The following is a 13,404-nucleotide window of genomic DNA, read 5'->3' as shown; positions in this document are numbered from 1 at the left end:
ATCAAAATCTTTAACAGTTTTGAAATCGAAGACACGGGCTAGCTCGTACTAGTTGCAACGATCTAAAAAACGTAGAAATCATTAAAAATAGAGCTAAAACCGTACCTAATCGAGCATTTGAAGTTTTCCGAACCAAAAGCTTCTCCCATGGCTGCCATTCTTTCTAATTTTTGGTGGAGAAATGGTGAAAAGATGATGATTTTAATTTGTTTTTATTAAACATTAACTTTATTAACTAATTACTAAAATATCCTTTAAAAACATTAGTAATTACACCAAATGCCACTCCACTGTCATCCACTAACTCATAAATGGCCTATTTACCACTTAAGGACCTTTACTTTAATGTTCTATTGTAATGACCCAAATTTTTAAGTCATCAGAAAAGTGAATTTCTGGGTCTTCGATTCTGAAAATCTGATTCGTAGATATTTATTAGAAATATTTACGAAGTTGAGTGAGAGGTTAATTAGACTTTAATTAAGTAAATTTAGCTTAATTAGGGTTAAATTAGTGAAAGGACTAAATTGAATAAAGTGTGAAGATTTAATTATAGATCATAGAAAAGTCAAGGGACTAAATTAGCAAATAAACCTTATGTGACAAGTGTGTGGTATGTATAAGTACATTTGTATTACTATAATGGGTACAAATGTATGTATAAATGTGTATTTACTTATTAAATAAGAAATAATAATTATAATTATTAAATAATATAATAAAGTAAAATATAATAGTTAATAATATAATAAAAGAATAAAGAAATAAAAAAAAGAAAAAGAAAGGCACGAATGAGCAGGGAAAGAAAGAAGGAAAAAGGGAAAGAAAATGAAAAGGGAAAATTAGGGTTTTAAGATTTCAAGCTTGATTGGTAAGTCAATTTGATCCATTTTCTTATAATTTTGATGTCTATGGAGTCCTAGGAAAGAATATTAATTGAATTATGTTAAAAATTAGGAAGTTAATGAATTTTTAGATGTTGATTAAGTTGAATAAATTGATGAATTATGATATAAAGTGAGAGAAATTTAAGTTAGAAGTGGGAGAAGGATTGAATTGTAAAGATTGATATAAGTTTTGTCATAGTAGGGACTAAATTGTCTAAATTGTAGAATTGATGTTTTATATTGAATATTAAGAGTTGAAACTTGTTTAAGGTAGGTATAAAAGGAGAATATAGGGTTTAATTGAAGAGAAAAGAATGGTTATGGTGGAAGGACTTAATTAGAAATATAGTAAAAGTTACATGGAAATAAAAGAATGTGTTATTAAATAACATGCATTGATAATTTTAAATGTTAAATTTTATGTAGCCAACGTAGCACCGGAAACATCATCGAAAAAGGGAAAGGAGAAAGTGAACGAGGATATCGAGTAAACTCGAGAAATTCGGTTTGTATTTCTATAAGCTATGCTTAATGATTTAATACAATATAATTGCTATTTTAATAGTTAGAATGTATAATGAATGATATGATAGAAATGAAACGATTTAAATACCCTATTAACAATGTCGGGCTGGTCAGATATAATTGGCATGCCATAAGATTGGAAGTGTTCAGGGATATTCCAACTGTGTGTCGATGAGACGCTATATGTGTCAACTCTTGTGGATATTTTGATTCATTCGAAGAGGTACTCTGTACTGACCGTGGATATTCTTGCTACTATTCTTGTTACCTACGATGTATTCAAGTTTCGGCTGATGAAACACTGTACATTATCCCCGGTGTGTGGGTTGGATCCGTGTATCCGTTCAGGTCCGAATCATGTTAATAGGGGTAAATAAAGTACTGAAGACTGAATGTTATCATTTATATGACTGATTTAAGATGTTGAATGACATTGAATGATATGAAATATTTACGAATTTCTTATCTACATGAAAAAGATACGAAAGGAATTTGAAAGATGAAGTTATTAAGATTATGAAAGTAAAAGTTTAAGTTAGAATGTTTATACAAAGTTTATTATTTGTTTAAGTATTAGTTTATAAAAATACCATTGAGTGCATACTCAGCGTACTGTTTCTTTCCGTACACAGGTTAGGTACAAAGAAAATAAAGTCTCAACATCCGAGCCAACTCTCGAACTCAATACTTGGTGATGTACCTATCTATGATGAATGGCATGTACCTAGGTTGTTTAATGTTATTTTGGTTATAAGTTTTGTTAATGAAGAGTGATAATGGATAGTTAATAGTTGTAAGGAGAATACTATAATGTGTAACCTTTTGAATTGAATACAAAGGCACATGGGTGCAACTTTGAATGGTTTAGTTTAAGGCATTATTAAGTATATGTGTTAGATTATGAAATGATAGTTTAATGAGTATTAAGTGTGTTTAATCATATTTGGATTGGTTGAATGGAGAAATTTTGTAATACTTGTTCTCTACAAATTGCAGGGTTGGTAAACTTTAAAATACAAGGTTCATTTTGAGTCCACATGGTTTGTCACACGGACGTGTGACCAAGCCGTGTGAGACACACGGCTTGCACATGGGCGTGTTTTTAGGTCGTGTGTCCCCTGCATCTAAATAGTTACAACCAAGTTAGTCCACGGGTGTGTGCCTTGGTTGCCACGGTCGTGTCTCAAAGTCAATTTAGTACACGGGCAGGCTATACGGGCGTGAGTCATGACCGTGTTTAAAAGATAGTGTTGCACACGAGCTGAGGACACGGGCGTGTCCCAAGCCATACGGGAATGTTAAGTTGACCACACGGGCATGTGGTACTGCTCAAAGTAGAATAATTTGAAATTTGCAAGAGAAATTTTCTAAGCTTTCAATCGAGTCCCGATTTATATTAATTATATTTAATAGGTACTGTGGGCCCATTACAGCTATGTTTAAATTATTAAATTTCATTTATTCATGTCTTTAGTGTAAATCTACTGAAATGACCGGTAATACTCTGTGATCCTGTTCTGAAAATGGGACGGGGTTAGGGGTGTTACATCTATAGCTATTTGACACTTTTAGGTAATAGAACATAAGTTTTACACTTTACGCGATTTAGTCCTTTTTATCGAATTAAGCATCCAAACAGTAAAATTTCTTTATGAAACTTTCACACAATAATTTTATCATGTTGTAAACTTTAATAAAATAATAAAATAAATATTTTGACTTCGGATTAATGGTTCCAAAACCATTATTCCGATTTGACCCGAAAATAGGCTATTACACTTTTGCTCCACTGAAATAAGCACATTTAACATGAATCAATATCCTGAAAATATTAAAACATGAAATAAGCATACATAATTGAGAACAAGAATCAAGTATTTATCATGTAAATAAAAAATCAAATAATAAGATTCATCATAGGTTTCATCTTCCCTAGGTATCTAAGGAACTTAGTTCACAATCTAGGAAGGAAACATCTCAAAATTAGGATAACAACAAGACATAAAGAAACTCAATAGAACTTCTAAGAAAATTAAATGGAGATCTTCAATCTCGAAGGAGATCAGCTTCTGACTTGATTCTAATGGCGTTCTTCGAGTAATTTCTTTATTCTTCTCTACACCCTCTTTTAGGTCTTCTTCTAATATGTATTTATAGACTTTAGAATGCTCAGAAAACCTAAAAATTGGGTTTTTCTGCATGTTTGGAAAATAGTGTGCGAAATCGACACAGGCTAGCACACGGGCATGTGGCCAGCCCGTGTGGAAATGCCCAGCTGTGTGGATCCTGGAAACAGCTCTTTTTGCCTGATTTTGGCTTGTTTTTCACTCCTTTCACTCTCTTATTCTCACCTAAGTATAGAAACATGAATTTAAATGATTAGGAGTATCAAATTCACTAATTTACATAATAAATCATCCAAAAACGCATCAAGAATGGGATTAAAAACATGTTACTTTTATGGCTTATTAAATATCCCCATACTTAAGCGTTTGCTTGTCCTCAAGCAAAGTCCTCAACTCACAATTAAAATTAATTTTTCTCAACTTATAATTCTCATCAATAATATTTCGAAATAATTCCCAAATAACCATTCAACTAAAAGAGCACTAAAGATTCAAACAATCCAAGACGACCATTTTTAAAGCATGAAAACATAGGTATTTTCCCTTATCTAAGTAATTACCTTTAATTCAAAATCGACAAGAATCAACATCCTCAATAAAGATTCACTCAAATCACTCAATGTGTTTAAGGTTCAAGAATAAACACTCAATAGTCAAACATGAAAAGTCATTACCATATGCTTGCCTAAAAATCAAATCTCCACCACTATAAAATGAGATGATACACAAATCAAAGGGTCTTTAAGAGGTTGTAATGGAGCTTAGGTTAAGGGTGTGGAGAAAGGCTGAAAAAGTTGGTTAAAAACGAGATCGAATTTATAAATTACCAAATTAGAAAAATAAACAAATGCTGAATTAAAAAACAACTACATCAATAGAAAACTATTCAAGAATAAAAACGAGCTTCTCCATAAAATATGAATTTAATTGTTCAAGTTCAATCATAGAACTAAATAATAATCACTTTTTTTCTATTTTCTTCTCTTCTCTTTTTTTTTTAATTTTTTTATCACAATAATAAATAATTCAATAAATCACAAAAGAGTACAGTCAGACAACAACCAAATCAGATCTCGACAAAAAAGGCACCAATAAAATGGGAAAAATTCTCAACGAACAAAAAATGAGTTATGGGTTAACATTATCAAGAAATGGTTTGTTAGGCTCAACAGAGTTCACTAAGGGTTAATTATGTAGGTAGGCTTTTTATGGGATAAGTGGGATAAAATTTAAGTGCCTTTATCATCTCAGTATATCAACTGAAAGGTGTGGTCTCGACATGCATAAATGAAGCAAGTTCTAGAATAACAATTCAAATTGACACACTCATAACCAAATAATAAAATGAGCAAGAAATGTGTATGCTCTAGAGGTTCAAAATCTCACAAGAAATTATGATTTTGATGTCAAACTTGTAAATTTATAACTTCAAGATAATACCTCAATTTAGGGAAATAACCTAAAATTTTTACTTATGAAAATAAACCTATCATGCTTGATTCTTTCATGTCTTAAAAGTTTAAAACAATCAATGCACAAATACTTATGAATTTAATCCAAAACACATCAATAAAAATCACAAATCGATAAAAATTTATTCTAATAGAAGTATGAGAAAATGATTTAAACACAAGACATAATTCAGGGATTTTCTAATAATTATATAAATAACCTCCCCACACTTAAGATGTACATTGCCTTCAATGTACAAACATATATAATCACAGTAAAAATAGAATATTATAAGAGAGGGAGAAAACTGAAATGCCTTAAATATTGGATGAAATCCCCAGAATAGTGAAAAGCGGAATTGTAGTCAAATCTAAATATAACGCATGATTCCGAGCAAACTAATAAGAAAATAAACACAAATAATAAAGAAGATTAAGGGGTTATAACTCGATTAGAAACAATCATAAAAATATATTAAAAAGATAATAATGATAATAAGTTGAAGAAAATAAAAAATAAAACAACTAAAACAAAATTAAAAAAAGATAAATAAAATAAAATAAAAATAAAACGAAAATAATAATAATAAACTCAATGATACCAATAAACTTGAAGGTAATTGTAATAATAATAGTAAAAAAATACTAAAAAATAGAAATAGCAAAAAATTAAAATAAATTTAAAATATAAGTATAAGAATAATAAATAAAAATAATAAATAAAAATTAGTAAAATAAAATAAATAATATAACAAATAATAAATAAAATAAAATAAAAATGGGGTGGCTTGGTTGGGGGAGAAGAAAAAGACAAATTGAGAAAGGAATTATAGGGTTTGGGCCACATGGTCGTATGACACAATCTTGTGGAGTATTTTCACCCGTGTGCAATTAAAAATTAACCTAGTTTTCACACGACCATGGATACGACCGTGTGGTACACACGGCCGTGTACCATAAGGCCATGTGCCAGACCATGTGTGTTTTCCTTCGCTTCTCCCACGCCAATGTGAGATCCCACATGCCCATGTGGCCTGACCATGTCTCTCATACGGTTGTGTGCCTTGCCCATGTAACTCTCTGACTTTGAAAAAATTATCTCTAGATTTCACATGGCCTAGGACACGCTCGTATGTCCAGGCTGTGTGAGTTACATGGCCAAGTCGCCAGGTCGTGTGTGTTTTCCTTCGCTTCTCTCACACCCATTTGAGATCCTACATGCTCGTGTGGCAAGGCCATGTGATCGTCAGGCCGTGTAACTCACTGTCGATTACCTCATTTCACACACGGCCTGTGACACGCCCATGTGTTCAGGCCATGTGCTCCACACACCCATGTGTCCAGGCCGTGTGGGTAAAAAACACACCTTTTTATTATTATTTTAAATTGGCATGCAGTGGAATTAAAAGTATTAAAAAAAGTTAAACATTCGAGTTACCTTCCGAGAAGTGCTTATTTGAAGTCTAAGCTCGACTTACCTTATACTCATGTGGTCACGGTGGTTCTTAGAGCCGAAGCTTTCTCGTTATCAATTCAATTGTCAAAATAAGGTTTAAGTCGAGTACTATTTACCTTAAATGTTTCAAATTCAAAATGAGTTACCTCGATTGTACCGCATAGAAAGACATTTAGTACTGTAAATGGGTTCGATCCTTTTGCATCAAGCTCCGAAGTAGTAATTTGAGGATCCGTTTTATTTAGAAGTACCTTGTCTCCAACCTTAAATTGGTTCATTCTATCCACATGCTCATCATGGCGTCGCTTTAGCTCTTAATCGTGTTTTCTTGGTTTCTCCTTGATATGTGTTCGCCATTCATCTAAGTCATCGACTTGTAATATTTTTTCTTCATGATTCGTTCTGTTTCTGTCGCATGGATTGGAACATGACTTCGTTACATTTTTTCAAGGGATTTCCTGCAAAGAAGGTTGAGCCACATGGTTACTCATATTAACAGAACTTGTAAAATCATCTCGATTACTAGATATCTTAATAGAATCACGAGCTTGGAGCGTAATCGTGTCATCACTTACATGAAGTATTAATTCACCTATACCAATAAATCCTAATTGAAGAGTTCAAACTGTTGTAGAAGGTCCGAACCTGTAGCCATAGAGGTAATCCATGGTGAGGGCACCTTTTCAATAAATCCTTGTATCTCTCCCATGCATCATATAAGGTCTCTAAGTTGATCTGAATGAAGGAAGAGATATCATTCCTTAACTTGGCTATCTTAGCCGGTGGGAAGTACTTCAGTAGGAATTTCTCAGTCATTTGATCCCATGTAATAATAGAACCTTGTGGTAAGGAGTTCAACCACTGTTTAGCTTTGTTCCTCAACGAGAAAGGGAACAACCGTAGGCGAATGGCATCGTCAGAAACACTATTTATCTTGAAAGTATCATAAACTTCCGAAAAATTAGCCAAATGAGTATTTGGATCTTCGTCTTGCAAACCATCGAACTAAAAGAATTGTTGCATCATTTGAATAGTGTTCGACTTCAGTTCGAAATTATTCTCAGCAATGGTGGGTCTCACTATACTCAATTTAGCCCCAGTTAGGGTGGGCTTGGCATAATCATACATAGTACGAAGAGCAGGATCTGCATTTGCAGCAACTACAGGAGGTAGCTGATTATGCTGGTTATCACCCATCTCCTCAGTAATAATAATAACGCCCTCTTGCTCTTCTACTATACTCTGTCGACTCTACCTCGCTTCTCTACGATTTCTGCGAACTGTACTTTCAATCTCACTGTCAAATAATAATGGTCCCGATGGGTTTCTTTTAGTCATAAACTAAAGAAACCTGCCAGAAGCAAATAAAAGAAAAGAAAAATTAGAATGCAAAAAATTAAACTAAAAATAAAAATATAATAAAAATAAAAATCGAGTGTTCCTAATATTTTAGTCCCCAGAAACGGCGCAAAAAACTTAATGGTCACTAAACTATAATTACGAAAAAGGAAATCACACCTATCGAACAATAGTATAGCTATGGTGAGTGGTGAATATCATATTTACGAGGACTAAAAGTACTATTAATATTCGTTTTTCTATTATTTAGCTGATAAATTGAAGGAATTATTTTTAATCTAAAATTAACTAAACTAATTACTAAGAATGCAACAGAGAATGAATTAGGAAAATATTTAAAGATAACTAATGAGATAGACAATACCCAGGAAAGAATCCATCTAGACTTCACCTATTATTCTGAATCTGATTTAAACGATTTATTCACTTGTGTCTTGATCCGTAGAAATCCCTAAATTATGTTAATATCTCTATCGAGAGTAAAAAAACTGACTTTAGGTTGATTAATTGAATTCTCTTTCTAATTAAAACCTCTGTTACTGCATTAACTCGATCTATGGATTCCCCTATTAGATTTGACTCTAATCCGGTATATTTATGTTGTCCTATTTATAAGACTGCATGCAACTCCATTAAATTATGCTAGATCTACTCTTACACAGGGACTTTTGCTCTATTGAAATAAGCACATTTAACATGAATAAATATCCTGAAAATATTAAAACATGAAATAAGCATACATAATTGAGAACAAGAATAAAGTATTTATCATGTAAATCAAAAATCAAATAATAAGATTCATTATAGGTTTCATCTTCCCTAGGTATCTAGGGAATTTAGTTCATAATCTAGAATGGAAACATCTCAAAATTAGGATAACAACAAGATATAAAGAAACTCAATAAAATTTTTAAGGAAATTAAATGGAGATCTTCAATCTTGAAGGAGATCCACTTCTGAGTTGATTCTGATGGCGTTCTTCTCGGAATTTCTTTGTTCTTCTCTGCATCCTCCCTTAGGTCTTCTTCTAATATGTATTTATAGACTTTAGAATGCTCAGAAAATCTAAAAATTAGGCTTTTTTACGTGTTTGGGAAACAATGTGCGAAATTGACACGGGCTAGTACATACGCGTGTGGCCAGCCCATGTGGCTCACACGGACGTGTGGCCATCTTGTGTGGAAATGTCCAAGCCGTGTGGATTCTAGAAACAACTCTTTTTGCCTGATTTTTGGCTCGTTTTTCACTCTTTTTGCTCCCTTATGCTCACCTAAGTATAGAAACATGCATTTAAAGGATTAGGAGCATCAAATTCACTAATTTGCATAATAAATCATCCAAAAATGCATCAAGAATGGGATTAAAAGCAAGTTACTTTTATGGCTTATCACATACTAAATCATATAAGATTTTGCATATGGGTTCTCATATATCTGCTACAGTTCGCCTAGTGGAATTCACATATATAACAGTTTATATGAGGGTTCTCATTCATAAGGGTTCGTACATATGGGGGTTCTCATATAAAGGGTTCACCTATAGGGGTTTGCATACAGGGGTTTGCCTATAGGGGATACGCATACAGAGGGTTCGCACATGTACAAATTACTTACTTTCTAATACTTCAATTAATCATACACGATGATTTATGTTTAGATCCTACACTTGATTTGAAGACACAAAAACCTTAATTTGGATAAGGAGATAGACGTTCTACTTGGGAGAAGAGGGATGTGATTTGAAAATATTTGAAATCTTTTGGTTGAAAATTGATTCAGCAATGGAGGAGAAAAGGAAGAACTTTGGGAGTTTTTCTTGAATTTTTTTAAATATAAATTCTAAGGTTTGAAAAGATTTTCTATTTATAAAACTCTTCTTTCCTTAATTGAAATAGGTTTTAGGAATTCATGTAGAATTACAATTATTTTAAATTAAGGACTAAATTTAAAAAAAATAGTTTTCAAGCTGGCTTATGTTAAAATTTTGGCACTTTTATGGGGTAAAAACAAGAAAATAAAATATTTTGGCTGAAAGGTGCATAAAGGGTTTTGAACTTAGACCTAAGGGAAAGCTAAGGCTTTACCACTGAATTAGCAAGCTCATTGGCATTCTGATTCTCTTACCCTGTTCTTTTTAAAAAATTAGAAATTTAAATTTTATCCCTATTTCTTCTAGCCCTATTTTTAGGATGTGACAAATCTCTATCCCTTAAAAAAAATTCGTCCTCAAATTTTAACTTACCTTATTCAAACAAGTGAAGGTATGTTGACGAATCAACTCCTCAGGTTCCCACATTGCTTCTTTAGTTCCATGGTTTTGCCATAAAACCTTTACTAGAGGAGTTTGTTTATCTCTTAGAGTTTTAACCTCTCTGTCTATTATTCTAATTGGTTCCTCTTCAAAAGTTTAGTCCGGTTGAAGCTCGATTTCTTCAATAGGAACGATATGGGAAAGATCAGAACGATAGCGTCGTAACATTAACACATTGAACACATTGTGGATTCAATCTAACTCAAGAGGTGGTTCAAGTTGGGCAGCCACTAGGCCAATTTTCTTCTATACTCGGTAAGGTCCAATAAAATGATAATTAAGTTTTTTTCTAAGGCGAGACTTTTAAGAAGAACCTATGATAACATCGACTGCATCTTTACCCTACTGTCTTCTTGTTACATAAACTAAGGCTGGTTGCCTCGCTTCTGCATGGTTTACACTTTGTGCTGGCACTCTCTAGCCTCGATTTCCAACTTTTCAATTGGGATCACGATTTCCTTGTGTTTGGCTTCGGTTTTGGCCTTGATTTTGCAGTTGAGTGGAATTATACCAACAAGAACAATCCCTTATTTGATGTTCCATTGACCCGTACTTAAAACAAGCACCGATCTTTTTCCAACATTCACCATTATGGTGTTTCTCATAATATTGTCATTTTGGAGCACGTTCGTTAGTGGACTCAGGTTGTGGTTTAACCTCTTTTGTAGGCGTGTGGTTCGAGTTGTTTGAACTCGAATCTCTTTTGTTTGGTACCTTCTGCATTTCTCGCTCTATGCGTTTAATTTCTTTTAAGATTTTGGTATTTTCAACCAAATTTTCAAAATTTCTTTACTGGATGAGGGTCATTTTTACTTTCAGGTCATATCTCAACTCCTCTTCAAACCATGCGCTTTTATCTTCTTTTGTCGCCACAAATCCAAGAGTATAATGACTTAGTCTTAAAAATTCAGCTTCAAACTCAGAAACTAACATATTTCCCTGTTTTAACTCGATGAATTCACGCCTGCAGGCTTCAACATATCGGGGACCCACATACCTTTTTTGTAAAGCATCCTAGAAATAATTTCAAGTTATTTGTTCTACAAGCATTCCCCTAACAATAACTTGCCACCATCTATAGGCTTCGTCTTTTAACAAGGACACGGCTCCTTTTAAATTTTTCTCTGGAATATAGTTTAGGTCCTCTAGAATTCTTTCTGTTATTTCCATCTGGTACTTCGCTATAGAAAGAGTTTTTCTGGCGACTCCTTTAAACAATTCAGTCCCATCAGACTTGAGTTTTTCAGCGATCATCTTTTCGTTACCATTACTCGATCCGACGACCCTTTAAAGAGCTCCAGCATAGCCTGAGTCACAGCATCGTCTCCAACGATTCCATCATTCTGATTTTCCATTCCTATATCTTTGTTCTCATTACCTCTACAATCATTAGCGGTAGAATTTTCTACATAATCCCGGGTCAGATTTTCTCATTGTACTGTGGATGGTTCAACGGGTACAACCATATGCGGCCTACCCTTACCACATCTGCCTTGAGTGTTCATAATGATATTTTATGAAAATCTACAATTTCAAGCAATTCGTACTTAATTCAAGTTTTTAGTTTATACCACATTTCTTTCTAAGGTTTCTTTCTAAAGTTTTTCTAATTCTTAGAAAGTTTTCTATAGTACCTGGTATCGGATTCCTCGGATTAGTTTTCAAAAATAATTTATTCCTATGCATGCATATTCCTTTAAAAAGTTTAAAATTATTGTTTAGAAAACCTAAGCTCTGATACCACCTAATGTAACACCCCTGACCCAGCCAAGAAGTTTCGACTAAGTTAAAGGCGCTACATTTGATCATTAAAGTCATTATTTTGCTTAAGTTTATTTTTTAGGTCTCGACAATCATACAACAATTACTCTGCTTTTAACACCAATATATTATGGTACACTCACGTGTATACAAACAATGAAGTAAAAATTTTTTTAAAAAAATTATATAAAAAATTAAATATGATTTTTGTTAAAATGATAAACTTGAGGGAGTGAATATCATGGTTTTTTGGGTTCAAATCCCAACTGTAATATTCTGAAAATTTTTACAGTAAAATATTATCCGTGATATAGTAAAATATGGAAATAAAGTGACAAAAAGGGAAATTTTGAGTTATGTCAATATTGGGAAGTATAATATGATATATTAATTCAAGAAAGGATTAAATTATAAAAGTGAGAAAAGTTTTATTGCACAAGAGTAAATACTCAAAATTTAAGGGGTTAAAGTGTAAATATGAAAAAGTTGAAGGACTAATAGTGTAAATATTTTAAGGGTGGAATGACCTAGAAACTAAGGAAAATGGATGAATTAGGACCAAATTGAGTAGATGAATAACTATGAGGGACTAAACTACAATTTTACCAAATTAAATGATGACTCAAGGATGGAATTTTAAAAGATAATGAAGGGCAAAATGGTCAATTGGAAGAGAGAGAAATCTAGAAAGTAATAATGATGGTAGAGATATTTTGATATTTTATAATTATTTAATTAGATAAATATTATTTTATTAATATTTTAATAATTTATTTTATTATTATTTTATTATTATTTTATTAGTATATAAAAAAAGAAAGATGAGAAATTCTCATCCAAATTTCTCATGCACTAACGTGAGAGAAAGAGAGAAAGAAAGAAAATTTTACTTTCTTTACAATTTGGTCCTTTACCAAAAATTCACCATTTTCACCCAAAATCAAAAGAATTTCCATAACTACCAAGAGAGAAAATGTTAAGAAGACCATGGGAGTTAAAATATCAAGTTGGATTCAAGAAATAGAAGCTGGAGGAAAGAAAAATCAAGTTAAAGATTAGGATCAATAGAACAAGGTAAGTATATCAAGATTTCAATATGTTTTTAAGTTTGTTATTATTGACAAAGCATGGAAATAATGTTATAGTAGAGTTTTCTTACATAAGGTCCTATGTTCTTGATATGTTAGTGAAGAGAAAATAAGATAAAGTGATGAGAAATGGTGTAGAAAAAGAAAATAAGGGTGTTATAACATGGTAATTAATATCTTGTACTAAAACAGTTTTGGACAGCAGCAATAGTCTAATTTTGAAAAATCATCAAAAATTGTAGAAATCTAATTATAGGATGAATAAAATATGAAATTAAATCTTATTAAGTCTAGTTTCTTATAGAAGAAATTATGTAAGCAATGGAATTGTAAATCATGAGATATAATAAATTTTGTGAGACAATGTTAGAATGATTTCGGGTTCCCCTATTCTGACTTTGGAAAATCATAAAAAATTGAAAAAAATAATAATTACGAGCT

At 32.2% G+C, this 13,404-nt stretch overlaps 1 non-coding gene across 1 annotated transcript; it reads left to right on the top strand.

Annotated features, from left to right (window-relative positions):
• Window positions 1-7,106: 7,106 nt before the first annotated feature.
• Window positions 7,107-7,213, top strand: LOC128293657 (small nucleolar RNA R71). Its single transcript, XR_008283834.1, has one exon. It is a non-coding gene; the product is annotated as a small nucleolar RNA R71 (small nucleolar RNA).
• The last annotated feature ends 6,191 nt before the right edge of the window (window positions 7,214-13,404 follow it).

The sequence above is a fragment of the Gossypium arboreum genome, chromosome 5, assembly GCF_025698485.1.
Source record: "Gossypium arboreum isolate Shixiya-1 chromosome 5, ASM2569848v2, whole genome shotgun sequence".
Lineage (NCBI taxonomy): Eukaryota > Viridiplantae > Streptophyta > Magnoliopsida > Malvales > Malvaceae > Gossypium > Gossypium arboreum.
This window is presented reverse-complemented; position numbering and strand designations above follow the sequence as displayed.